Genomic DNA, 27,083 nt, shown 5'->3' with positions numbered 1-27,083 from the left:
CGGACACATCTTAGGGAGAGAGAGCGAGAGGGAGACAAACCCACGCCTACACAAGACATTTTGTCACCCAAGCCAACCCTTGAAAAGGCTGCTTTGCAGAGCCAAAACAAGAAGAATGGTGCGTTTTGCAGCCGCCGCCCACTGCAATGAATCTGAATAACTCCTCCTTTAGGGCGCAAGCAACTCCCCTCCCCCTTGCAGTCTTTCCAATTCACGATACAAAAAGACGGACAGGACAGGTTGCCTGACTTTCCGTCACTGCCACCCTTTGCCATCCTTACCCGTAGAAAGCCCTTTCATCATCCCCAAACCCTAATCTTTTCCCTTTCCTTCCCAGCCCCCAAACCCTGCCCTCTGTACCTTTCTCACCACCCGCTTCCCTTCTCCTGTCATCCCCCTACCACCCGGGAAAAAAAGAGATTGCCCCCTCCTTCCACTAGCCCACCCTCCCACCCAAAGAACAACTTCTTCTGCGCAGCTTGTTTTCTAGGCAGCAGCGCTATTGTGATGTCATCGGGGGGCATTGTGACAAGCCGCCAGTGTTCCGTCTCTTCATGTTGTGCACAGTTCAAACGGAAAATACATCAACAGGCAGACTACAGAAAAGCTTACTATCAAAGGTTAGAGGGGGGCTTTCTCAGAGGGCTTTTTACAGTTTTTCTATTCCCAATTAGCCGTTTAAGTGTACTTATTGAAAGTAGTAATTCTTTCATAGGCCGCCCTTTCTTAGTATTTGACGTTCCTTATATTGCGGTATGAGGCTTCGCAGTAGGTTGCAAACATTCATCACCCATGACTGTCCCCAATTGAGCTCAGAAGCTCAATGTCTATCATGACCTCTCTTTTAGAATGTCCAAGAGCAAGCAAACTATTCCTCCAGGAGAGGGCGCCAACAGACTACTAAAGAGATCATCATTACTCAAAGAAAACCCCAAAAACCAATGCATGATAGGAATAAACAGGTAACTTTCTTTGGAGTGGAAGCGGAAAGATCGCACCAGATGCCAATTCTAGATGTTATCACACCTGTGGTCACTGCAGCAGCAGGTGAATCCACTTTGTCCAAAAGGGATCTATTCCATTCAATTGCAAATGATCTAGATAAGACAGAGAACTGCAGCACGGGGACATAGCCGAGTTGGTCAGGTTGAGTGGTGATGAGTTTGCTATTTGGATGAATAAAGAAAGTCAAAAGTGTGAAAGATAAAAAACAAAAGGAGGAAGTGTGAAAAGTGAATGGGCCAAATTGAGGTGCATATGAAGACGTATGCTTTCTTCCAATTCATTAAATCGGGCTAATATGAATCAGGTGAATTGAGTTCTGCTTTTGGAAACTGGGTTAAGAAGGGGTGCACCGTTCCTGGAGGTACTGCAATACCAGGTCAATGCGTGGAGTGGACAGAGCAAGCTCTTTTTCCATCTCCCTGTTCTAAAAATCCATTTAATATATGGTCCCCAGATAGGGGACGTATCAGATATTAAACTGATAAGAACAGATACTACACTTGATCTTAGCCAAAAGGCCGAGAAGCGATAACCAGAATTGGTTTGGGCCTCGAGTGGCACCCTGGCCTATGCCGGACACATCTTAGGGAGAGAGAGCGAGAGGGAGACAAACCCACGCCTACACAAGACATTTTGTCACCCAAGCCAACCCTTGAAAAGGCTGCTTTGCAGAGCCAAAACAAGAAGAATGGTGCGTTTTGCAGCCGCCGCCCACTGCAATGAATCTGAATAACTCCTCCTTTAGGGCGCAAGCAACTCCCCTCCCCCTTGCAGTCTTTCCAATTCACGATACAAAAAGACGGACAGGACAGGTTGCCTGACTTTCCGTCACTGCCACCCTTTGCCATCCTTACCCGTAGAAAGCCCTTTCATCATCCCCAAACCCTAATCTTTTCCCTTTCCTTCCCAGCCCCCAAACCCTGCCCTCTGTACCTTTCTCACCACCCGCTTCCCTTCTCCTGTCATCCCCCTACCACCCGGGAAAAAAAGAGATTGCCCCCTCCTTCCACTAGCCCACCCTCCCACCCAAAGAACAACTTCTTCTGCGCAGCTTGTTTTCTAGGCAGCAGCGCTATTGTGATGTCATCGGGGGGCATTGTGACAAGCCGCCAGTGTTCCGTCTCTTCATGTTGTGCACAGTTCAAACGGAAAATACATCAACAGGCAGACTACAGAAAAGCTTACTATCAAAGGTTAGAGGGGGGCTTTCTCAGAGGGCTTTTTACAGTTTTTCTATTCCCAATTAGCCGTTTAAGTGTACTTATTGAAAGTAGTAATTCTTTCATAGGCCGCCCTTTCTTAGTATTTGACGTTCCTTATATTGCGGTATGAGGCTTCGCAGTAGGTTGCAAACATTCATCACCCATGACTGTCCCCAATTGAGCTCAGAAGCTCAATGTCTATCATGACCTCTCTTTTAGAATGTCCAAGAGCAAGCAAACTATTCCTCCAGGAGAGGGCGCCAACAGACTACTAAAGAGATCATCATTACTCAAAGAAAACCCCAAAAACCAATGCATGATAGGAATAAACAGGTAACTTTCTTTGGAGTGGAAGCGGAGAGATCGCACCAGATGCCAATTCTAGATGTTATCACACCTGTGGTCACTGCAGCAGCAGGTGAATCCACTTTGTCCAAAAGGGATCTATTCCATTCAATTGCAAATGATCTAGATAAGACAGAGAACTGCAGCACGGGGACATAGCCGAGTTGGTCAGGTTGAGTGGTGATGAGTTTGCTATTTGGATGAATAAAGAAAGTCAAAAGTGTGAAAGATAAAAAACAAAAGGAGGAAGTGTGAAAAGTGAATGGGCCAAATTGAGGTGCATATGAAGACGTATGCTTTCTTCCAATTCATTAAATCGGGCTAATATGAATCAGGTGAATTGAGTTCTGCTTTTGGAAACTGGGTTAAGAAGGGGTGCACCGTTCCTGGAGGTACTGCAATACCAGGTCAATGCGTGGAGTGGACAGAGCAAGCTCTTTTTCCATCTCCCTGTTCTAAAAATCCATTTAATATATGGTCCCCAGATAGGGGACGTATCAGATATTAAACTGATAAGAACAGATACTACACTTGATCTTAGCCAAAAGGCCGAGAAGCGATAACCAGAATTGGTTTGGGCCTCGAGTGGCACCCTGGCCTATGCCGGACACATCTTAGGGAGAGAGAGCGAGAGGGAGACAAACCCACGCCTACACAAGACATTTTGTCACCCAAGCCAACCCTTGAAAAGGCTGCTTTGCAGAGCCAAAACAAGAAGAATGGTGCGTTTTGCAGCCGCCGCCCACTGCAATGAATCTGAATAACTCCTCCTTTAGGGCGCAAGCAACTCCCCTCCCCCTTGCAGTCTTTCCAATTCACGATACAAAAAGACGGACAGGACAGGTTGCCTGACTTTCCGTCACTGCCACCCTTTGCCATCCTTACCCGTAGAAAGCCCTTTCATCATCCCCAAACCCTAATCTTTTCCCTTTCCTTCCCAGCCCCCAAACCCTGCCCTCTGTACCTTTCTCACCACCCGCTTCCCTTCTCCTGTCATCCCCCTACCACCCGGGAAAAAAAGAGATTGCCCCCTCCTTCCACTAGCCCACCCTCCCACCCAAAGAACAACTTCTTCTGCGCAGCTTGTTTTCTAGGCAGCAGCGCTATTGTGATGTCATCGGGGGGCATTGTGACAAGCCGCCAGTGTTCCGTCTCTTCATGTTGTGCACAGTTCAAACGGAAAATACATCAACAGGCAGACTACAGAAAAGCTTACTATCAAAGGTTAGAGGGGGGCTTTCTCAGAGGGCTTTTTACAGTTTTTCTATTCCCAATTAGCCGTTTAAGTGTACTTATTGAAAGTAGTAATTCTTTCATAGGCCGCCCTTTCTTAGTATTTGACGTTCCTTATATTGCGGTATGAGGCTTCGCAGTAGGTTGCAAACATTCATCACCCATGACTGTCCCCAATTGAGCTCAGAAGCTCAATGTCTATCATGACCTCTCTTTTAGAATGTCCAAGAGCAAGCAAACTATTCCTCCAGGAGAGGGCGCCAACAGACTACTAAAGAGATCATCATTACTCAAAGAAAACCCCAAAAACCAATGCATGATAGGAATAAACAGGTAACTTTCTTTGGAGTGGAAGCGGAGAGATCGCACCAGATGCCAATTCTAGATGTTATCACACCTGTGGTCACTGCAGCAGCAGGTGAATCCACTTTGTCCAAAAGGGATCTATTCCATTCAATTGCAAATGATCTAGATAAGACAGAGAACTGCAGCACGGGGACATAGCCGAGTTGGTCAGGTTGAGTGGTGATGAGTTTGCTATTTGGATGAATAAAGAAAGTCAAAAGTGTGAAAGATAAAAAACAAAAGGAGGAAGTGTGAAAAGTGAATGGGCCAAATTGAGGTGCATATGAAGACGTATGCTTTCTTCCAATTCATTAAATCGGGCTAATATGAATCAGGTGAATTGAGTTCTGCTTTTGGAAACTGGGTTAAGAAGGGGTGCACCGTTCCTGGAGGTACTGCAATACCAGGTCAATGCGTGGAGTGGACAGAGCAAGCTCTTTTTCCATCTCCCTGTTCTAAAAATCCATTTAATATATGGTCCCCAGATAGGGGACGTATCAGATATTAAACTGATAAGAACAGATACTACACTTGATCTTAGCCAAAAGGCCGAGAAGCGATAACCAGAATTGGTTTGGGCCTCGAGTGGCACCCTGGCCTATGCCGGACACATCTTAGGGAGAGAGAGCGAGAGGGAGACAAACCCACGCCTACACAAGACATTTTGTCACCCAAGCCAACCCTTGAAAAGGCTGCTTTGCAGAGCCAAAACAAGAAGAATGGTGCGTTTTGCAGCCGCCGCCCACTGCAATGAATCTGAATAACTCCTCCTTTAGGGCGCAAGCAACTCCCCTCCCCCTTGCAGTCTTTCCAATTCACGATACAAAAAGACGGACAGGACAGGTTGCCTGACTTTCCGTCACTGCCACCCTTTGCCATCCTTACCCGTAGAAAGCCCTTTCATCATCCCCAAACCCTAATCTTTTCCCTTTCCTTCCCAGCCCCCAAACCCTGCCCTCTGTACCTTTCTCACCACCCGCTTCCCTTCTCCTGTCATCCCCCTACCACCCGGGAAAAAAAGAGATTGCCCCCTCCTTCCACTAGCCCACCCTCCCACCCAAAGAACAACTTCTTCTGCGCAGCTTGTTTTCTAGGCAGCAGCGCTATTGTGATGTCATCGGGGGGCATTGTGACAAGCCGCCAGTGTTCCGTCTCTTCATGTTGTGCACAGTTCAAACGGAAAATACATCAACAGGCAGACTACAGAAAAGCTTACTATCAAAGGTTAGAGGGGGGCTTTCTCAGAGGGCTTTTTACAGTTTTTCTATTCCCAATTAGCCGTTTAAGTGTACTTATTGAAAGTAGTAATTCTTTCATAGGCCGCCCTTTCTTAGTATTTGACGTTCCTTATATTGCGGTATGAGGCTTCGCAGTAGGTTGCAAACATTCATCACCCATGACTGTCCCCAATTGAGCTCAGAAGCTCAATGTCTATCATGACCTCTCTTTTAGAATGTCCAAGAGCAAGCAAACTATTCCTCCAGGAGAGGGCGCCAACAGACTACTAAAGAGATCATCATTACTCAAAGAAAACCCCAAAAACCAATGCATGATAGGAATAAACAGGTAACTTTCTTTGGAGTGGAAGCGGAGAGATCGCACCAGATGCCAATTCTAGATGTTATCACACCTGTGGTCACTGCAGCAGCAGGTGAATCCACTTTGTCCAAAAGGGATCTATTCCATTCAATTGCAAATGATCTAGATAAGACAGAGAACTGCAGCACGGGGACATAGCCGAGTTGGTCAGGTTGAGTGGTGATGAGTTTGCTATTTGGATGAATAAAGAAAGTCAAAAGTGTGAAAGATAAAAAACAAAAGGAGGAAGTGTGAAAAGTGAATGGGCCAAATTGAGGTGCATATGAAGACGTATGCTTTCTTCCAATTCATTAAATCGGGCTAATATGAATCAGGTGAATTGAGTTCTGCTTTTGGAAACTGGGTTAAGAAGGGGTGCACCGTTCCTGGAGGTACTGCAATACCAGGTCAATGCGTGGAGTGGACAGAGCAAGCTCTTTTTCCATCTCCCTGTTCTAAAAATCCATTTAATATATGGTCCCCAGATAGGGGACGTATCAGATATTAAACTGATAAGAACAGATACTACACTTGATCTTAGCCAAAAGGCCGAGAAGCGATAACCAGAATTGGTTTGGGCCTCGAGTGGCACCCTGGCCTATGCCGGACACATCTTAGGGAGAGAGAGCGAGAGGGAGACAAACCCACGCCTACACAAGACATTTTGTCACCCAAGCCAACCCTTGAAAAGGCTGCTTTGCAGAGCCAAAACAAGAAGAATGGTGCGTTTTGCAGCCGCCGCCCACTGCAATGAATCTGAATAACTCCTCCTTTAGGGCGCAAGCAACTCCCCTCCCCCTTGCAGTCTTTCCAATTCACGATACAAAAAGACGGACAGGACAGGTTGCCTGACTTTCCGTCACTGCCACCCTTTGCCATCCTTACCCGTAGAAAGCCCTTTCATCATCCCCAAACCCTAATCTTTTCCCTTTCCTTCCCAGCCCCCAAACCCTGCCCTCTGTACCTTTCTCACCACCCGCTTCCCTTCTCCTGTCATCCCCCTACCACCCGGGAAAAAAAGAGATTGCCCCCTCCTTCCACTAGCCCACCCTCCCACCCAAAGAACAACTTCTTCTGCGCAGCTTGTTTTCTAGGCAGCAGCGCTATTGTGATGTCATCGGGGGGCATTGTGACAAGCCGCCAGTGTTCCGTCTCTTCATGTTGTGCACAGTTCAAACGGAAAATACATCAACAGGCAGACTACAGAAAAGCTTACTATCAAAGGTTAGAGGGGGGCTTTCTCAGAGGGCTTTTTACAGTTTTTCTATTCCCAATTAGCCGTTTAAGTGTACTTATTGAAAGTAGTAATTCTTTCATAGGCCGCCCTTTCTTAGTATTTGACGTTCCTTATATTGCGGTATGAGGCTTCGCAGTAGGTTGCAAACATTCATCACCCATGACTGTCCCCAATTGAGCTCAGAAGCTCAATGTCTATCATGACCTCTCTTTTAGAATGTCCAAGAGCAAGCAAACTATTCCTCCAGGAGAGGGCGCCAACAGACTACTAAAGAGATCATCATTACTCAAAGAAAACCCCAAAAACCAATGCATGATAGGAATAAACAGGTAACTTTCTTTGGAGTGGAAGCGGAGAGATCGCACCAGATGCCAATTCTAGATGTTATCACACCTGTGGTCACTGCAGCAGCAGGTGAATCCACTTTGTCCAAAAGGGATCTATTCCATTCAATTGCAAATGATCTAGATAAGACAGAGAACTGCAGCACGGGGACATAGCCGAGTTGGTCAGGTTGAGTGGTGATGAGTTTGCTATTTGGATGAATAAAGAAAGTCAAAAGTGTGAAAGATAAAAAACAAAAGGAGGAAGTGTGAAAAGTGAATGGGCCAAATTGAGGTGCATATGAAGACGTATGCTTTCTTCCAATTCATTAAATCGGGCTAATATGAATCAGGTGAATTGAGTTCTGCTTTTGGAAACTGGGTTAAGAAGGGGTGCACCGTTCCTGGAGGTACTGCAATACCAGGTCAATGCGTGGAGTGGACAGAGCAAGCTCTTTTTCCATCTCCCTGTTCTAAAAATCCATTTAATATATGGTCCCCAGATAGGGGACGTATCAGATATTAAACTGATAAGAACAGATACTACACTTGATCTTAGCCAAAAGGCCGAGAAGCGATAACCAGAATTGGTTTGGGCCTCGAGTGGCACCCTGGCCTATGCCGGACACATCTTAGGGAGAGAGAGCGAGAGGGAGACAAACCCACGCCTACACAAGACATTTTGTCACCCAAGCCAACCCTTGAAAAGGCTGCTTTGCAGAGCCAAAACAAGAAGAATGGTGCGTTTTGCAGCCGCCGCCCACTGCAATGAATCTGAATAACTCCTCCTTTAGGGCGCAAGCAACTCCCCTCCCCCTTGCAGTCTTTCCAATTCACGATACAAAAAGACGGACAGGACAGGTTGCCTGACTTTCCGTCACTGCCACCCTTTGCCATCCTTACCCGTAGAAAGCCCTTTCATCATCCCCAAACCCTAATCTTTTCCCTTTCCTTCCCAGCCCCCAAACCCTGCCCTCTGTACCTTTCTCACCACCCGCTTCCCTTCTCCTGTCATCCCCCTACCACCCGGGAAAAAAAGAGATTGCCCCCTCCTTCCACTAGCCCACCCTCCCACCCAAAGAACAACTTCTTCTGCGCAGCTTGTTTTCTAGGCAGCAGCGCTATTGTGATGTCATCGGGGGGCATTGTGACAAGCCGCCAGTGTTCCGTCTCTTCATGTTGTGCACAGTTCAAACGGAAAATACATCAACAGGCAGACTACAGAAAAGCTTACTATCAAAGGTTAGAGGGGGGCTTTCTCAGAGGGCTTTTTACAGTTTTTCTATTCCCAATTAGCCGTTTAAGTGTACTTATTGAAAGTAGTAATTCTTTCATAGGCCGCCCTTTCTTAGTATTTGACGTTCCTTATATTGCGGTATGAGGCTTCGCAGTAGGTTGCAAACATTCATCACCCATGACTGTCCCCAATTGAGCTCAGAAGCTCAATGTCTATCATGACCTCTCTTTTAGAATGTCCAAGAGCAAGCAAACTATTCCTCCAGGAGAGGGCGCCAACAGACTACTAAAGAGATCATCATTACTCAAAGAAAACCCCAAAAACCAATGCATGATAGGAATAAACAGGTAACTTTCTTTGGAGTGGAAGCGGAGAGATCGCACCAGATGCCAATTCTAGATGTTATCACACCTGTGGTCACTGCAGCAGCAGGTGAATCCACTTTGTCCAAAAGGGATCTATTCCATTCAATTGCAAATGATCTAGATAAGACAGAGAACTGCAGCACGGGGACATAGCCGAGTTGGTCAGGTTGAGTGGTGATGAGTTTGCTATTTGGATGAATAAAGAAAGTCAAAAGTGTGAAAGATAAAAAACAAAAGGAGGAAGTGTGAAAAGTGAATGGGCCAAATTGAGGTGCATATGAAGACGTATGCTTTCTTCCAATTCATTAAATCGGGCTAATATGAATCAGGTGAATTGAGTTCTGCTTTTGGAAACTGGGTTAAGAAGGGGTGCACCGTTCCTGGAGGTACTGCAATACCAGGTCAATGCGTGGAGTGGACAGAGCAAGCTCTTTTTCCATCTCCCTGTTCTAAAAATCCATTTAATATATGGTCCCCAGATAGGGGACGTATCAGATATTAAACTGATAAGAACAGATACTACACTTGATCTTAGCCAAAAGGCCGAGAAGCGATAACCAGAATTGGTTTGGGCCTCGAGTGGCACCCTGGCCTATGCCGGACACATCTTAGGGAGAGAGAGCGAGAGGGAGACAAACCCACGCCTACACAAGACATTTTGTCACCCAAGCCAACCCTTGAAAAGGCTGCTTTGCAGAGCCAAAACAAGAAGAATGGTGCGTTTTGCAGCCGCCGCCCACTGCAATGAATCTGAATAACTCCTCCTTTAGGGCGCAAGCAACTCCCCTCCCCCTTGCAGTCTTTCCAATTCACGATACAAAAAGACGGACAGGACAGGTTGCCTGACTTTCCGTCACTGCCACCCTTTGCCATCCTTACCCGTAGAAAGCCCTTTCATCATCCCCAAACCCTAATCTTTTCCCTTTCCTTCCCAGCCCCCAAACCCTGCCCTCTGTACCTTTCTCACCACCCGCTTCCCTTCTCCTGTCATCCCCCTACCACCCGGGAAAAAAAGAGATTGCCCCCTCCTTCCACTAGCCCACCCTCCCACCCAAAGAACAACTTCTTCTGCGCAGCTTGTTTTCTAGGCAGCAGCGCTATTGTGATGTCATCGGGGGGCATTGTGACAAGCCGCCAGTGTTCCGTCTCTTCATGTTGTGCACAGTTCAAACGGAAAATACATCAACAGGCAGACTACAGAAAAGCTTACTATCAAAGGTTAGAGGGGGGCTTTCTCAGAGGGCTTTTTACAGTTTTTCTATTCCCAATTAGCCGTTTAAGTGTACTTATTGAAAGTAGTAATTCTTTCATAGGCCGCCCTTTCTTAGTATTTGACGTTCCTTATATTGCGGTATGAGGCTTCGCAGTAGGTTGCAAACATTCATCACCCATGACTGTCCCCAATTGAGCTCAGAAGCTCAATGTCTATCATGACCTCTCTTTTAGAATGTCCAAGAGCAAGCAAACTATTCCTCCAGGAGAGGGCGCCAACAGACTACTAAAGAGATCATCATTACTCAAAGAAAACCCCAAAAACCAATGCATGATAGGAATAAACAGGTAACTTTCTTTGGAGTGGAAGCGGAGAGATCGCACCAGATGCCAATTCTAGATGTTATACACACCTGTGGTCACTGCAGCAGCAGGTGAATCCACTTTGTCCAAAAGGGATCTATTCCATTCAATTGCAAATGATCTAGATAAGACAGAGAACTGCAGCACGGGGACATAGCCGAGTTGGTCAGGTTGAGTGGTGATGAGTTTGCTATTTGGATGAATAAAGAAAGTCAAAAGTGTGAAAGATAAAAAACAAAAGGAGGAAGTGTGAAAAGTGAATGGGCCAAATTGAGGTGCATATGAAGACGTATGCTTTCTTCCAATTCATTAAATCGGGCTAATATGAATCAGGTGAATTGAGTTCTGCTTTTGGAAACTGGGTTAAGAAGGGGTGCACCGTTCCTGGAGGTACTGCAATACCAGGTCAATGCGTGGAGTGGACAGAGCAAGCTCTTTTTCCATCTCCCTGTTCTAAAAATCCATTTAATATATGGTCCCCAGATAGGGGACGTATCAGATATTAAACTGATAAGAACAGATACTACACTTGATCTTAGCCAAAAGGCCGAGAAGCGATAACCAGAATTGGTTTGGGCCTCGAGTGGCACCCTGGCCTATGCCGGACACATCTTAGGGAGAGAGAGCGAGAGGGAGACAAACCCACGCCTACACAAGACATTTTGTCACCCAAGCCAACCCTTGAAAAGGCTGCTTTGCAGAGCCAAAACAAGAAGAATGGTGCGTTTTGCAGCCGCCGCCCACTGCAATGAATCTGAATAACTCCTCCTTTAGGGCGCAAGCAACTCCCCTCCCCCTTGCAGTCTTTCCAATTCACGATACAAAAAGACGGACAGGACAGGTTGCCTGACTTTCCGTCACTGCCACCCTTTGCCATCCTTACCCGTAGAAAGCCCTTTCATCATCCCCAAACCCTAATCTTTTCCCTTTCCTTCCCAGCCCCCAAACCCTGCCCTCTGTACCTTTCTCACCACCCGCTTCCCTTCTCCTGTCATCCCCCTACCACCCGGGAAAAAAAGAGATTGCCCCCTCCTTCCACTAGCCCACCCTCCCACCCAAAGAACAACTTCTTCTGCGCAGCTTGTTTTCTAGGCAGCAGCGCTATTGTGATGTCATCGGGGGGCATTGTGACAAGCCGCCAGTGTTCCGTCTCTTCATGTTGTGCACAGTTCAAACGGAAAATACATCAACAGGCAGACTACAGAAAAGCTTACTATCAAAGGTTAGAGGGGGGCTTTCTCAGAGGGCTTTTTACAGTTTTTCTATTCCCAATTAGCCGTTTAAGTGTACTTATTGAAAGTAGTAATTCTTTCATAGGCCGCCCTTTCTTAGTATTTGACGTTCCTTATATTGCGGTATGAGGCTTCGCAGTAGGTTGCAAACATTCATCACCCATGACTGTCCCCAATTGAGCTCAGAAGCTCAATGTCTATCATGACCTCTCTTTTAGAATGTCCAAGAGCAAGCAAACTATTCCTCCAGGAGAGGGCGCCAACAGACTACTAAAGAGATCATCATTACTCAAAGAAAACCCCAAAAACCAATGCATGATAGGAATAAACAGGTAACTTTCTTTGGAGTGGAAGCGGAGAGATCGCACCAGATGCCAATTCTAGATGTTATCACACCTGTGGTCACTGCAGCAGCAGGTGAATCCACTTTGTCCAAAAGGGATCTATTCCATTCAATTGCAAATGATCTAGATAAGACAGAGAACTGCAGCACGGGGACATAGCCGAGTTGGTCAGGTTGAGTGGTGATGAGTTTGCTATTTGGATGAATAAAGAAAGTCAAAAGTGTGAAAGATAAAAAACAAAAGGAGGAAGTGTGAAAAGTGAATGGGCCAAATTGAGGTGCATATGAAGACGTATGCTTTCTTCCAATTCATTAAATCGGGCTAATATGAATCAGGTGAATTGAGTTCTGCTTTTGGAAACTGGGTTAAGAAGGGGTGCACCGTTCCTGGAGGTACTGCAATACCAGGTCAATGCGTGGAGTGGACAGAGCAAGCTCTTTTTCCATCTCCCTGTTCTAAAAATCCATTTAATATATGGTCCCCAGATAGGGGACGTATCAGATATTAAACTGATAAGAACAGATACTACACTTGATCTTAGCCAAAAGGCCGAGAAGCGATAACCAGAATTGGTTTGGGCCTCGAGTGGCACCCTGGCCTATGCCGGACACATCTTAGGGAGAGAGAGCGAGAGGGAGACAAACCCACGCCTACACAAGACATTTTGTCACCCAAGCCAACCCTTGAAAAGGCTGCTTTGCAGAGCCAAAACAAGAAGAATGGTGCGTTTTGCAGCCGCCGCCCACTGCAATGAATCTGAATAACTCCTCCTTTAGGGCGCAAGCAACTCCCCTCCCCCTTGCAGTCTTTCCAATTCACGATACAAAAAGACGGACAGGACAGGTTGCCTGACTTTCCGTCACTGCCACCCTTTGCCATCCTTACCCGTAGAAAGCCCTTTCATCATCCCCAAACCCTAATCTTTTCCCTTTCCTTCCCAGCCCCCAAACCCTGCCCTCTGTACCTTTCTCACCACCCGCTTCCCTTCTCCTGTCATCCCCCTACCACCCGGGAAAAAAAGAGATTGCCCCCTCCTTCCACTAGCCCACCCTCCCACCCAAAGAACAACTTCTTCTGCGCAGCTTGTTTTCTAGGCAGCAGCGCTATTGTGATGTCATCGGGGGGCATTGTGACAAGCCGCCAGTGTTCCGTCTCTTCATGTTGTGCACAGTTCAAACGGAAAATACATCAACAGGCAGACTACAGAAAAGCTTACTATCAAAGGTTAGAGGGGGGCTTTCTCAGAGGGCTTTTTACAGTTTTTCTATTCCCAATTAGCCGTTTAAGTGTACTTATTGAAAGTAGTAATTCTTTCATAGGCCGCCCTTTCTTAGTATTTGACGTTCCTTATATTGCGGTATGAGGCTTCGCAGTAGGTTGCAAACATTCATCACCCATGACTGTCCCCAATTGAGCTCAGAAGCTCAATGTCTATCATGACCTCTCTTTTAGAATGTCCAAGAGCAAGCAAACTATTCCTCCAGGAGAGGGCGCCAACAGACTACTAAAGAGATCATCATTACTCAAAGAAAACCCCAAAAACCAATGCATGATAGGAATAAACAGGTAACTTTCTTTGGAGTGGAAGCGGAGAGATCGCACCAGATGCCAATTCTAGATGTTATCACACCTGTGGTCACTGCAGCAGCAGGTGAATCCACTTTGTCCAAAAGGGATCTATTCCATTCAATTGCAAATGATCTAGATAAGACAGAGAACTGCAGCACGGGGACATAGCCGAGTTGGTCAGGTTGAGTGGTGATGAGTTTGCTATTTGGATGAATAAAGAAAGTCAAAAGTGTGAAAGATAAAAAACAAAAGGAGGAAGTGTGAAAAGTGAATGGGCCAAATTGAGGTGCATATGAAGACGTATGCTTTCTTCCAATTCATTAAATCGGGCTAATATGAATCAGGTGAATTGAGTTCTGCTTTTGGAAACTGGGTTAAGAAGGGGTGCACCGTTCCTGGAGGTACTGCAATACCAGGTCAATGCGTGGAGTGGACAGAGCAAGCTCTTTTTCCATCTCCCTGTTCTAAAAATCCATTTAATATATGGTCCCCAGATAGGGGACGTATCAGATATTAAACTGATAAGAACAGATACTACACTTGATCTTAGCCAAAAGGCCGAGAAGCGATAACCAGAATTGGTTTGGGCCTCGAGTGGCACCCTGGCCTATGCCGGACACATCTTAGGGAGAGAGAGCGAGAGGGAGACAAACCCACGCCTACACAAGACATTTTGTCACCCAAGCCAACCCTTGAAAAGGCTGCTTTGCAGAGCCAAAACAAGAAGAATGGTGCGTTTTGCAGCCGCCGCCCACTGCAATGAATCTGAATAACTCCTCCTTTAGGGCGCAAGCAACTCCCCTCCCCCTTGCAGTCTTTCCAATTCACGATACAAAAAGACGGACAGGACAGGTTGCCTGACTTTCCGTCACTGCCACCCTTTGCCATCCTTACCCGTAGAAAGCCCTTTCATCATCCCCAAACCCTAATCTTTTCCCTTTCCTTCCCAGCCCCCAAACCCTGCCCTCTGTACCTTTCTCACCACCCGCTTCCCTTCTCCTGTCATCCCCCTACCACCCGGGAAAAAAAGAGATTGCCCCCTCCTTCCACTAGCCCACCCTCCCACCCAAAGAACAACTTCTTCTGCGCAGCTTGTTTTCTAGGCAGCAGCGCTATTGTGATGTCATCGGGGGGCATTGTGACAAGCCGCCAGTGTTCCGTCTCTTCATGTTGTGCACAGTTCAAACGGAAAATACATCAACAGGCAGACTACAGAAAAGCTTACTATCAAAGGTTAGAGGGGGGCTTTCTCAGAGGGCTTTTTACAGTTTTTCTATTCCCAATTAGCCGTTTAAGTGTACTTATTGAAAGTAGTAATTCTTTCATAGGCCGCCCTTTCTTAGTATTTGACGTTCCTTATATTGCGGTATGAGGCTTCGCAGTAGGTTGCAAACATTCATCACCCATGACTGTCCCCAATTGAGCTCAGAAGCTCAATGTCTATCATGACCTCTCTTTTAGAATGTCCAAGAGCAAGCAAACTATTCCTCCAGGAGAGGGCGCCAACAGACTACTAAAGAGATCATCATTACTCAAAGAAAACCCCAAAAACCAATGCATGATAGGAATAAACAGGTAACTTTCTTTGGAGTGGAAGCGGAGAGATCGCACCAGATGCCAATTCTAGATGTTATCACACCTGTGGTCACTGCAGCAGCAGGTGAATCCACTTTGTCCAAAAGGGATCTATTCCATTCAATTGCAAATGATCTAGATAAGACAGAGAACTGCAGCACGGGGACATAGCCGAGTTGGTCAGGTTGAGTGGTGATGAGTTTGCTATTTGGATGAATAAAGAAAGTCAAAAGTGTGAAAGATAAAAAACAAAAGGAGGAAGTGTGAAAAGTGAATGGGCCAAATTGAGGTGCATATGAAGACGTATGCTTTCTTCCAATTCATTAAATCGGGCTAATATGAATCAGGTGAATTGAGTTCTGCTTTTGGAAACTGGGTTAAGAAGGGGTGCACCGTTCCTGGAGGTACTGCAATACCAGGTCAATGCGTGGAGTGGACAGAGCAAGCTCTTTTTCCATCTCCCTGTTCTAAAAATCCATTTAATATATGGTCCCCAGATAGGGGACGTATCAGATATTAAACTGATAAGAACAGATACTACACTTGATCTTAGCCAAAAGGCAGAGAAGCGATAACCAGAATTGGTTTGGGCCTCGAGTGGCACCCTGGCCTATGCCGGACACATCTTAGGGAGAGAGAGCGAGAGGGAGACAAACCCACGCCTACACAAGACATTTTGTCACCCAAGCCAACCCTTGAAAAGGCTGCTTTGCAGAGCCAAAACAAGAAGAATGGTGCGTTTTGCAGCCGCCGCCCACTGCAATGAATCTGAATAACTCCTCCTTTAGGGCGCAAGCAACTCCCCTCCCCCTTGCAGTCTTTCCAATTCACGATACAAAAAGACGGACAGGACAGGTTGCCTGACTTTCCGTCACTGCCACCCTTTGCCATCCTTACCCGTAGAAAGCCCTTTCATCATCCCCAAACCCTAATCTTTTCCCTTTCCTTCCCAGCCCCCAAACCCTGCCCTCTGTACCTTTCTCACCACCCGCTTCCCTTCTCCTGTCATCCCCCTACCACCCGGGAAAAAAAGAGATTGCCCCCTCCTTCCACTAGCCCACCCTCCCACCCAAAGAACAACTTCTTCTGCGCAGCTTGTTTTCTAGGCAGCAGCGCTATTGTGATGTCATCGGGGGGCATTGTGACAAGCCGCCAGTGTTCCGTCTCTTCATGTTGTGCACAGTTCAAACGGAAAATACATCAACAGGCAGACTACAGAAAAGCTTACTATCAAAGGTTAGAGGGGGGCTTTCTCAGAGGGCTTTTTACAGTTTTTCTATTCCCAATTAGCCGTTTAAGTGTACTTATTGAAAGTAGTAATTCTTTCATAGGCCGCCCTTTCTTAGTATTTGACGTTCCTTATATTGCGGTATGAGGCTTCGCAGTAGGTTGCAAACATTCATCACCCATGACTGTCCCCAATTGAGCTCAGAAGCTCAATGTCTATCATGACCTCTCTTTTAGAATGTCCAAGAGCAAGCAAACTATTCCTCCAGGAGAGGGCGCCAACAGACTACTAAAGAGATCATCATTACTCAAAGAAAACCCCAAAAACCAATGCATGATAGGAATAAACAGGTAACTTTCTTTGGAGTGGAAGCGGAGAGATCGCACCAGATGCCAATTCTAGATGTTATCACACCTGTGGTCACTGCAGCAGCAGGTGAATCCACTTTGTCCAAAAGGGATCTATTCCATTCAATTGCAAATGATCTAGATAAGACAGAGAACTGCAGCACGGGGACATAGCCGAGTTGGTCAGGTTGAGTGGTGATGAGTTTGCTATTTGGATGAATAAAGAAAGTCAAAAGTGTGAAAGATAAAAAACAAAAGGAGGAAGTGTGAAAAGTGAATGGGCCAAATTGAGGTGCATATGAAGACGTATGCTTTCTTCCAATTCATTAAATCGGGCTAATATGAATCAGGTGAATTGAGTTCTGCTTTTGGAAACTGGGTTAAGAAGGGGTGCACCGTTCCTGGAGGTACTGCAATACCAGGTCAATGCGTGGAGTGGACAGAGCAAGCTCTTTTTCCATCTCCCTGTTCTAAAAATCCATTTAATATATGGTCCCCAGATAGGGGACGTATCAGATATTAAACTGATAAGAACAGATACTACACTTGATCTTAGCCAAAAGGCCGAGAAGCGATAACCAGAATTGGTTTGGGCCTCGAGTGGCACCCTGGCCTATGCCGGACACATCTTAGGGAGAGAGAGCGAGAGGGAGACAAACCCACGCCTACACAAGACATTTTGTCACCCAAGCCAACCCTTGAAAAGGCTGCTTTGCAGAGCCAAAACAAGAAGAATGGTGCGTTTTGCAGCCGCCGCCCACTGCAATGAATCTGAATAACTCCTCCTTTAGGGCGCAAGCAACTCCCCTCCCCCTTGCAGTCTTTCCAATTCACGATACAAAAAGACGGACAGGACAGGTTGCCTGACTTTCCGTCACTGCCACCCTTTGCCATCCTTACCCGTAGAAAGCCCTTTCATCATCCCCAAACCCTAATCTTTTCCCTTTCCTTCCCAGCCCCCAAACCCTGCCCTCTGTACCTTTCTCACCACCCGCTTCCCTTCTCCTGTCATCCCCCTACCACCCGGGAAAAAAAGAGATTGCCCCCTCCTTCCACTAGCCCACCCTCCCACCCAAAGAACAACTTCTTCTGCGCAGCTTGTTTTCTAGGCAGCAGCGCTATTGTGATGTCATCGGGGGGCATTGTGACAAGCCGCCAGTGTTCCGTCTCTTCATGTTGTGCACAGTTCAAACGGAAAATACATCAACAGGCAGACTACAGAAAAGCTTACTATCAAAGGTTAGAGGGGGGCTTTCTCAGAGGGCTTTTTACAGTTTTTCTATTCCCAATTAGCCGTTTAAGTGTACTTATTGAAAGTAGTAATTCTTTCATAGGCCGCCCTTTCTTAGTATTTGACGTTCCTTATATTGCGGTATGAGGCTTCGCAGTAGGTTGCAAACATTCATCACCCATGACTGTCCCCAATTGAGCTCAGAAGCTCAATGTCTATCATGACCTCTCTTTTAGAATGTCCAAGAGCAAGCAAACTATTCCTCCAGGAGAGGGCGCCAACAGACTACTAAAGAGATCATCATTACTCAAAGAAAACCCCAAAAACCAATGCATGATAGGAATAAACAGGTAACTTTCTTTGGAGTGGAAGCGGAGAGATCGCACCAGATGCCAATTCTAGATGTTATCACACCTGTGGTCACTGCAGCAGCAGGTGAATCCACTTTGTCCAAAAGGGATCTATTCCATTCAATTGCAAATGATCTAGATAAGACAGAGAACTGCAGCACGGGGACATAGCCGAGTTGGTCAGGTTGAGTGGTATTGAGTTTGCTATTTGGATGAATAAAGAAAGTCAAAAGTGTGAAAGATAAAAAACAAAAGGAGGAAGTGTGAAAAGTGAATGGGCCAAATTGAGGTGCATATGAAGACGTATGCTTTCTTCCAATTCATTAAATCGGGCTAATATGAATCAGGTGAATTGAGTTCTGCTTTTGGAAACTGGGTTAAGAAGGGGTGCACCGTTCCTGGAGGTACTGCAATACCAGGTCAATGCGTGGAGTGGACAGAGCAAGCTCTTTTTCCATCTCCCTGTTCTAAAAATCCATTTAATATATGGTCCCCAGATAGGGGACGTATCAGATATTAAACTGATAAGAACAGATTTTTGATTTAATGAAGCTTTCCAAAGCACCGCAAAAAATGCATGACCGAAGTCACACCAAAAACAGTGCAAAGGCTAGGATTCGTGTGGACCCCTCCGTGAGGAGAGGGTCCCCAAAAATCAACCCCGTCCCTCCGAGCCAGAAGGCCACAGCAAGGGTCAGGGATCTTCGGTGCTCCCCCAAGCCGAAGCCTGGTTGAGCCTTGTCGTTGCTCCCAGCGTCCACCCAGGCATCTTACCCAAGTGGAGTAGAGAGCTACTAGTTGTTGGTTTCGCAGCCGAAACTGCCCGGACCGTCAACCGGTGTTGGTTTCTCAGCCCAAGGCTAACCGGACCTCCAACCGGGTGTTGGTTTCTCAGCCGAAGCTGACCCGGACCTCCAACCGGGTGTTGGTTTCTCAGCCGAAGCTGACCCAGACCTCCAACCGGGTGTTGGTTTCTCAGCCGAAGCTGACCCGGACCTCCAACCGGGTGTTGGTTTCTCAGCCCAAAGCTGAACGGACCTCCGACCATGATTATAAAAATTTCCCTTCCTAGCCAGAAGGCCGGGATAGAGCAATATGCTCAGAAAGTATGAAAGGGCAAGGTACGGTGTGCTACAGAGCCCAAGGCTCGCCGGGGTCCCAAGCCAGCAAGCTCAGACTCACTCCAGGGTCGTCAGTCCTGGGGCACATTGCACCATAGCCCCCACACTTACTCAGTCTAATAGCCTCGATCCTGGTAGGGCCATGTTTTCCTCTAGATGAATATACTATACATCAAGAGTACTAGCAAGCGCAACCTTCCAGTGTGCATTGCATCTGCCGAGCCTCACAGATACTACACTTGATCTTAGCCAAAAGGCCGAGAAGCGATAACCAGAATTGGTTTGGGCCTCGAGTGGCACCCTGGCCTATGCCGGACACATCTTAGGGAGAGAGAGCGAGAGGGAGACAAACCCACGCCTACACAAGACATTTTGTCACCCAAGCCAACCCTTGAAAAGGCTGCTTTGCAGAGCCAAAACAAGAAGAATGGTGCGTTTTGCAGCCGCCGCCCACTGCAATGAATCTGAATAACTCCTCCTTTAGGGCGCAAGCAACTCCCCTCCCCCTTGCAGTCTTTCCAATTCACGATACAAAAAGACGGACAGGACAGGTTGCCTGACTTTCCGTCACTGCCACCCTTTGCCATCCTTACCCGTAGAAAGCCCTTTCATCATCCCCAAACCCTAATCTTTTCCCTTTCCTTCCCAGCCCCCAAACCCTGCCCTCTGTACCTTTCTCACCACCCGCTTCCCTTCTCCTGTCATCCCCCTACCACCCGGGAAAAAAAGAGATTGCCCCCTCCTTCCACTAGCCCACCCTCCCACCCAAAGAACAACTTCTTCTGCGCAGCTTGTTTTCTAGGCAGCAGCGCTATTGTGATGTCATCGGGGGGCATTGTGACAAGCCGCCAGTGTTCCGTCTCTTCATGTTGTGCACAGTTCAAACGGAAAATACATCAACAGGCAGACTACAGAAAAGCTTACTATCAAAGGTTAGAGGGGGGCTTTCTCAGAGGGCTTTTTACAGTTTTTCTATTCCCAATTAGCCGTTTAAGTGTACTTATTGAAAGTAGTAATTCTTTCATAGGCCGCCCTTTCTTAGTATTTGACGTTCCTTATATTGCGGTATGAGGCTTCGCAGTAGGTTGCAAACATTCATCACCCATGACTGTCCCCAATTGAGCTCAGAAGCTCAATGTCTATCATGACCTCTCTTTTAGAATGTCCAAGAGCAAGCAAACTATTCCTCCAGGAGAGGGCGCCAACAGACTACTAAAGAGATCATCATTACTCAAAGAAAACCCCAAAAACCAATGCATGATAGGAATAAACAGGTAACTTTCTTTGGAGTGGAAGCGGAGAGATCGCACCAGATGCCAATTCTAGATGTTATCACACCTGTGGTCACTGCAGCAGCAGGTGAATCCACTTTGTCCAAAAGGGATCTATTCCATTCAATTGCAAATGATCTAGATAAGACAGAGAACTGCAGCACGGGGACATAGCCGAGTTGGTCAGGTTGAGTGGTGATGAGTTTGCTATTTGGATGAATAAAGAAAGTCAAAAGTGTGAAAGATAAAAAACAAAAGGAGGAAGTGTGAAAAGTGAATGGGCCAAATTGAGGTGCATATGAAGACGTATGCTTTCTTCCAATTCATTAAATCGGGCTAATATGAATCAGGTGAATTGAGTTCTGCTTTTGGAAACTGGGTTAAGAAGGGGTGCACCGTTCCTGGAGGTACTGCAATACCAGGTCAATGCGTGGAGTGGACAGAGCAAGCTCTTTTTCCATCTCCCTGTTCTAAAAATCCATTTAATATATGGTCCCCAGATAGGGGACGTATCAGATATTAAACTGATAAGAACAGATTTTTGATTTAATGAAGCTTTCCAAAGCACCGCAAAAAATGCATGACCGAAGTCACACCAAAAACAGTGCAAAGGCTAGGATTCGTGTGGACCCCTCCGTGAGGAGAGGGTCCCCAAAAATCAACCCCGTCCCTCCGAGCCAGAAGGCCACAGCAAGGGTCAGGGATCTTCGGTGCTCCCCCAAGCCGAAGCCTGGTTGAGCCTTGTCGTTGCTCCCAGCGTCCACCCAGGCATCTTACCCAAGTGGAGTAGAGAGCTACTAGTTGTTGGTTTCGCAGCCGAAACTGCCCGGACCGTCAACCGGTGTTGGTTTCTCAGCCCAAGGCTAACCGGACCTCCAACCGGGTGTTGGTTTCTCAGCCGAAGCTGACCCGGACCTCCAACCGGGTGTTGGTTTCTCAGCCGAAGCTGACCCAGACCTCCAACCGGGTGTTGGTTTCTCAGCCGAAGCTGACCCGGACCTCCAACCGGGTGTTGGTTTCTCAGCCCAAAGCTGAACGGACCTCCGACCATGATTATAAAAATTTCCCTTCCTAGCCAGAAGGCCGGGATAGAGCAATATGCTCAGAAAGTATGAAAGGGCAAGGTACGGTGTGCTACAGAGCCCAAGGCTCGCCGGGGTCCCAAGCCAGCAAGCTCAGACTCACTCCAGGGTCGTCAGTCCTGGGGCACATTGCACCATAGCCCCCACACTTACTCAGTCTAATAGCCTCGATCCTGGTAGGGCCATGTTTTCCTCTAGATGAATATACTATACATCAAGAGTACTAGCAAGCGCAACCTTCCAGTGTGCATTGCATCTGCCGAGCCTCACAGATACTACACTTGATCTTAGCCAAAAGGCCGAGAAGCGATAAAGAACAGATACTACACTTGATCTTAGCCAAAAGGCCGAGAAGCGATAACCAGAATTGGTTTGGGCCTCGAGTGGCACCCTGGCCTATGCCGGACACATCTTAGGGAGAGAGAGCGAGAGGGAGACAAACCCACGCCTACACAAGACATTTTGTCACCCAAGCCAACCCTTGAAAAGGCTGCTTTGCAGAGCCAAAACAAGAAGAATGGTGCGTTTTGCAGCCGCCGCCCACTGCAATGAATCTGAATAACTCCTCCTTTAGGGCGCAAGCAACTCCCCTCCCCCTTGCAGTCTTTCCAATTCACGATACAAAAAGACGGACAGGACAGGTTGCCTGACTTTCCGTCACTGCCACCCTTTGCCATCCTTACCCGTAGAAAGCCCTTTCATCATCCCCAAACCCTAATCTTTTCCCTTTCCTTCCCAGCCCCCAAACCCTGCCCTCTGTACCTTTCTCACCACCCGCTTCCCTTCTCCTGTCATCCCCCTACCACCCGGGAAAAAAAGAGATTGCCCCCTCCTTCCACTAGCCCACCCTCCCACCCAAAGAACAACTTCTTCTGCGCAGCTTGTTTTCTAGGCAGCAGCGCTATTGTGATGTCATCGGGGGGCATTGTGACAAGCCGCCAGTGTTCCGTCTCTTCATGTTGTGCACAGTTCAAACGGAAAATACATCAACAGGCAGACTACAGAAAAGCTTACTATCAAAGGTTAGAGGGGGGCTTTCTCAGAGGGCTTTTTACAGTTTTTCTATTCCCAATTAGCCGTTTAAGTGTACTTATTGAAAGTAGTAATTCTTTCATAGGCCGCCCTTTCTTAGTATTTGACGTTCCTTATATTGCGGTATGAGGCTTCGCAGTAGGTTGCAAACATTCATCACCCATGACTGTCCCCAATTGAGCTCAGAAGCTCAATGTCTATCATGACCTCTCTTTTAGAATGTCCAAGAGCAAGCAAACTATTCCTCCAGGAGAGGGCGCCAACAGACTACTAAAGAGATCATCATTACTCAAAGAAAACCCCAAAAACCAATGCATGATAGGAATAAACAGGTAACTTTCTTTGGAGTGGAAGCGGAGAGATCGCACCAGATGCCAATTCTAGATGTTATCACACCTGTGGTCACTGCAGCAGCAGGTGAATCCACTTTGTCCAAAAGGGATCTATTCCATTCAATTGCAAATGATCTAGATAAGACAGAGAACTGCAGCACGGGGACATAGCCGAGTTGGTCAGGTTGAGTGGTGATGAGTTTGCTATTTGGATGAATAAAGAAAGTCAAAAGTGTGAAAGATAAAAAACAAAAGGAGGAAGTGTGAAAAGTGAATGGGCCAAATTGAGGTGCATATGAAGACGTATGCTTTCTTCCAATTCATTAAATCGGGCTAATATGAATCAGGTGAATTGAGTTCTGCTTTTGGAAACTGGGTTAAGAAGGGGTGCACCGTTCCTGGAGGTACTGCAATACCAGGTCAATGCGTGGAGTGGACAGAGCAAGCTCTTTTTCCATCTCCCTGTTCTAAAAATCCATTTAATATATGGTCCCCAGATAGGGGACGTATCAGATATTAAACTGATAAGAACAGATTTTTGATTTAATGAAGCTTTCCAAAGCACCGCAAAAAATGCATGACCGAAGTCACACCAAAAACAGTGCAAAGGCTAGGATTCGTGTGGACCCCTCCGTGAGGAGAGGGTCCCCAAAAATCAACCCCGTCCCTCCGAGCCAGAAGGCCACAGCAAGGGTCAGGGATCTTCGGTGCTCCCCCAAGCCGAAGCCTGGTTGAGCCTTGTCGTTGCTCCCAGCGTCCACCCAGGCATCTTACCCAAGTGGAGTAGAGAGCTACTAGTTGTTGGTTTCGCAGCCGAAACTGCCCGGACCGTCAACCGGTGTTGGTTTCTCAGCCCAAGGCTAACCGGACCTCCAACCGGGTGTTGGTTTCTCAGCCGAAGCTGACCCGGACCTCCAACCGGGTGTTGGTTTCTCAGCCGAAGCTGACCCAGACCTCCAACCGGGTGTTGGTTTCTCAGCCGAAGCTGACCCGGACCTCCAACCGGGTGTTGGTTTCTCAGCCCAAAGCTGAACGGACCTCCGACCATGATTATAAAAATTTTCCTTCCTAGCCAGAAGGCCGGGATAGAGCAATATGCTCAGAAAGTATGAAAGGGCAAGGTACGGTGTGCTACAGAGCCCAAGGCTCGCCGGGGTCCCAAGCCAGCAAGCTCAGACTCACTCCAGGGTCGTCAGTCCTGGGGCACATTGCACCATAGCCCCCACACTTACTCAGTCTAATAGCCTCGATCCTGGTAGGGCCATGTTTTCCTCTAGATGAATATACTATACATTAAGAGTACTAGCAAGCGCAACCTTCCAGTGTGCATTGCATCTGCCGAGTCTCACAGATACTACACTTGATCTTAGCCAAAAGGCCGAGAAGCGATAACCAGAATTGGTTTGGGCCTCGAGTGGCACCCTGGCCTATGCCGGACACATCTTAGGGAGAGAGAGCGAGAGGGAGACAAACCCACGCCTACACAAGACATTTTGTCACCCAAGCCAACCCTTGAAAAGGCTGCTTTGCAGAGCCAAAACAAGAAGAATGGTGCGTTTTGCAGCCGCCGCCCACTGCAATGAATCTGAATAACTCCTCCTTTAGGGCGCAAGCAACTCCCCTCCCCCTTGCAGTCTTTCCAATTCACGATACAAAAAGACGGACAGGACAGGTTGCCTGACTTTCCGTCACTGCCACCCTTTGCCATCCTTACCCGTAGAAAGCCCTTTCATCATCCCCAAACCCTAATCTTTTCCCTTTCCTTCCCAGCCCCCAAACCCTGCCCTCTGTACCTTTCTCACCACCCGCTTCCCTTCTCCTGTCATCCCCCTACCACCCGGGAAAAAAAGAGATTGCCCCCTCCTTCCACTAGCCCACCCTCCCACCCAAAGAACAACTTCTTCTGCGCAGCTTGTTTTCTAGGCAGCAGCGCTATTGTGATGTCATCGGGGGGCATTGTGACAAGCCGCCAGTGTTCCGTCTCTTCATGTTGTGCACAGTTCAAACGGAAAATACATCAACAGGCAGACTACAGAAAAGCTTACTATCAAAGGTTAGAGGGGGGCTTTCTCAGAGGGCTTTTTACAGTTTTTCTATTCCCAATTAGCCGTTTAAGTGTACTTATTGAAAGTAGTAATTCTTTCATAGGCCGCCCTTTCTTAGTATTTGACGTTCCTTATATTGCGGTATGAGGCTTCGCAGTAGGTTGCAAACATTCATCACCCATGACTGTCCCCAATTGAGCTCAGAAGCTCAATGTCTATCATGACCTCTCTTTTAGAATGTCCAAGAGCAAGCAAACTATTCCTCCAGGAGAGGGCGCCAACAGACTACTAAAGAGATCATCATTACTCAAAGAAAACCCCAAAAACCAATGCATGATAGGAATAAACAGGTAACTTTCTTTGGAGTGGAAGCGGAGAGATCGCACCAGATGCCAATTCTAGATGTTATCACACCTGTGGTCACTGCAGCAGCAGGTGAATCCACTTTGTCCAAAAGGGATCTATTCCATTCAATTGCAAATGATCTAGATAAGACAGAGAACTGCAGCACGGGGACATAGCCGAGTTGGTCAGGTTGAGTGGTGATGAGTTTGCTATTTGGATGAATAAAGAAAGTCAAAAGTGTGAAAGATAAAAAACAAAAGGAGGAAGTGTGAAAAGTGAATGGGCCAAATTGAGGTGCATATGAAGACGTATGCTTTCTTCCAATTCATTAAATCGGGCTAATATGAATCAGGTGAATTGAGTTCTGCTTTTGGAAACTGGGTTAAGAAGGGGTGCACCGTTCCTGGAGGTACTGCAATACCAGGTCAATGCGTGGAGTGGACAGAGCAAGCTCTTTTTCCATCTCCCTGTTCTAAAAATCCATTTAATATATGGTCCCCAGATAGGGGACGTATCAGATATTAAACTGATAAGAACAGATACTACACTTGATCTTAGCCAAAAGGCCGAGAAGCGATAACCAGAATTGGTTTGGGCCTCGAGTGGCACCCTGGCCTATGCCGGACACATCTTAGGGAGAGAGAGCGAGAGGGAGACAAACCCACGCCTACACAAGACATTTTGTCACCCAAGCCAACCCTTGAAAAGGCTGCTTTGCAGAGCCAAAACAAGAAGAATGGTGCGTTTTGCAGCCGCCGCCCACTGCAATGAATCTGAATAACTCCTCCTTTAGGGCGCAAGCAACTCCCCTCCCCCTTGCAGTCTTTCCAATTCACGATACAAAAAGACGGACAGGACAGGTTGCCTGACTTTCCGTCACTGCCACCCTTTGCCATCCTTACCCGTAGAAAGCCCTTTCATCATCCCCAAACCCTAATCTTTTCCCTTTCCTTCCCAGCCCCCAAACCCTGCCCTCTGTACCTTTCTCACCACCCGCTTCCCTTCTCCTGTCATCCCCCTACCACCCGGGAAAAAAAGAGATTGCCCCCTCCTTCCACTAGCCCACCCTCCCACCCAAAGAACAACTTCTTCTGCGCAGCTTGTTTTCTAGGCAGCAGCGCTATTGTGATGTCATCGGGGGGCATTGTGACAAGCCGCCAGTGTTCCGTCTCTTCATGTTGTGCACAGTTCAAACGGAAAATACATCAACAGGCAGACTACAGAAAAGCTTACTATCAAAGGTTAGAGGGGGGCTTTCTCAGAGGGCTTTTTACAGTTTTTCTATTCCCAATTAGCCGTTTAAGTGTACTTATTGAAAGTAGTAATTCTTTCATAGGCCGCCCTTTCTTAGTATTTGACGTTCCTTATATTGCGGTATGAGGCTTCGCAGTAGGTTGCAAACATTCATCACCCATGACTGTCCCCAATTGAGCTCAGAAGCTCAATGTCTATCATGACCTCTCTTTTAGAATGTCCAAGAGCAAGCAAACTATTCCTCCAGGAGAGGGCGCCAACAGACTACTAAAGAGATCAT

General features: G+C 47.1%; 15 non-coding genes and 3 pseudogenes across 15 annotated transcripts; all 18 read right to left on the bottom strand.

The window, feature by feature from the left end:
- Nucleotides 1-1,344: 1,344 nt before the first annotated feature.
- Nucleotides 1,345-1,535, bottom strand: LOC142284931 (U2 spliceosomal RNA). Its single transcript, XR_012746376.1, has one exon. It is a non-coding gene; the product is annotated as a U2 spliceosomal RNA (small nuclear RNA).
- Nucleotides 1,536-2,922: 1,387 nt separating this feature from the next.
- Nucleotides 2,923-3,113, bottom strand: LOC142284930 (U2 spliceosomal RNA). Its single transcript, XR_012746375.1, has one exon. It is a non-coding gene; the product is annotated as a U2 spliceosomal RNA (small nuclear RNA).
- A 1,387-nt stretch (nt 3,114-4,500) lies between these two features.
- LOC142284929 (U2 spliceosomal RNA) lies at nt 4,501-4,691 on the bottom strand. The gene has a single exon (XR_012746374.1). It is a non-coding gene; the product is annotated as a U2 spliceosomal RNA (small nuclear RNA).
- A 1,387-nt stretch (nt 4,692-6,078) lies between these two features.
- Nucleotides 6,079-6,269, bottom strand: LOC142285039 (U2 spliceosomal RNA). The gene has a single exon (XR_012746469.1). It is a non-coding gene; the product is annotated as a U2 spliceosomal RNA (small nuclear RNA).
- Nucleotides 6,270-7,656: 1,387 nt separating this feature from the next.
- On the bottom strand, nt 7,657-7,847 carry LOC142285038 (U2 spliceosomal RNA). Its single transcript, XR_012746468.1, has one exon. It is a non-coding gene; the product is annotated as a U2 spliceosomal RNA (small nuclear RNA).
- Nucleotides 7,848-9,234: 1,387 nt separating this feature from the next.
- LOC142285037 (U2 spliceosomal RNA) lies at nt 9,235-9,425 on the bottom strand. The gene has a single exon (XR_012746467.1). It is a non-coding gene; the product is annotated as a U2 spliceosomal RNA (small nuclear RNA).
- A 1,388-nt stretch (nt 9,426-10,813) lies between these two features.
- Nucleotides 10,814-11,004, bottom strand: LOC142285036 (U2 spliceosomal RNA). The gene has a single exon (XR_012746466.1). It is a non-coding gene; the product is annotated as a U2 spliceosomal RNA (small nuclear RNA).
- Nucleotides 11,005-12,391: 1,387 nt separating this feature from the next.
- LOC142285035 (U2 spliceosomal RNA) lies at nt 12,392-12,582 on the bottom strand. Its single transcript, XR_012746465.1, has one exon. It is a non-coding gene; the product is annotated as a U2 spliceosomal RNA (small nuclear RNA).
- A 1,387-nt stretch (nt 12,583-13,969) lies between these two features.
- Nucleotides 13,970-14,160, bottom strand: LOC142285033 (U2 spliceosomal RNA). Its single transcript, XR_012746463.1, has one exon. It is a non-coding gene; the product is annotated as a U2 spliceosomal RNA (small nuclear RNA).
- A 1,387-nt stretch (nt 14,161-15,547) lies between these two features.
- Nucleotides 15,548-15,738, bottom strand: LOC142284967 (U2 spliceosomal RNA). The gene has a single exon (XR_012746410.1). It is a non-coding gene; the product is annotated as a U2 spliceosomal RNA (small nuclear RNA).
- Nucleotides 15,739-17,125: 1,387 nt separating this feature from the next.
- Nucleotides 17,126-17,316, bottom strand: LOC142285031 (U2 spliceosomal RNA). Its single transcript, XR_012746462.1, has one exon. It is a non-coding gene; the product is annotated as a U2 spliceosomal RNA (small nuclear RNA).
- A 1,387-nt stretch (nt 17,317-18,703) lies between these two features.
- On the bottom strand, nt 18,704-18,896 carry LOC142284979 (U2 spliceosomal RNA). The gene has a single exon (XR_012746420.1). It is a non-coding gene; the product is annotated as a U2 spliceosomal RNA (small nuclear RNA).
- Nucleotides 18,897-19,584: 688 nt separating this feature from the next.
- LOC142284991 (U2 spliceosomal RNA) lies at nt 19,585-19,711 on the bottom strand (annotated as a pseudogene).
- Nucleotides 19,712-21,098: 1,387 nt separating this feature from the next.
- Nucleotides 21,099-21,291, bottom strand: LOC142284978 (U2 spliceosomal RNA). Its single transcript, XR_012746419.1, has one exon. It is a non-coding gene; the product is annotated as a U2 spliceosomal RNA (small nuclear RNA).
- A 686-nt stretch (nt 21,292-21,977) lies between these two features.
- LOC142284987 (U2 spliceosomal RNA) lies at nt 21,978-22,154 on the bottom strand (annotated as a pseudogene).
- Nucleotides 22,155-23,541: 1,387 nt separating this feature from the next.
- LOC142284977 (U2 spliceosomal RNA) lies at nt 23,542-23,734 on the bottom strand. The gene has a single exon (XR_012746418.1). It is a non-coding gene; the product is annotated as a U2 spliceosomal RNA (small nuclear RNA).
- Nucleotides 23,735-24,422: 688 nt separating this feature from the next.
- LOC142284989 (U2 spliceosomal RNA) lies at nt 24,423-24,549 on the bottom strand (annotated as a pseudogene).
- Nucleotides 24,550-25,936: 1,387 nt separating this feature from the next.
- Nucleotides 25,937-26,127, bottom strand: LOC142285030 (U2 spliceosomal RNA). Its single transcript, XR_012746461.1, has one exon. It is a non-coding gene; the product is annotated as a U2 spliceosomal RNA (small nuclear RNA).
- Nucleotides 26,128-27,083: the final 956 nt, after the last annotated feature.

Source organism: Anomaloglossus baeobatrachus, unplaced genomic scaffold (assembly GCF_048569485.1).
Source record: "Anomaloglossus baeobatrachus isolate aAnoBae1 unplaced genomic scaffold, aAnoBae1.hap1 Scaffold_586, whole genome shotgun sequence".
Classification (NCBI taxonomy): domain Eukaryota; kingdom Metazoa; phylum Chordata; class Amphibia; order Anura; family Aromobatidae; genus Anomaloglossus; species Anomaloglossus baeobatrachus.
The sequence above is the reverse complement of the archived record's forward strand: the minus strand, read 5'-3'. Positions and strand labels throughout refer to the sequence as shown.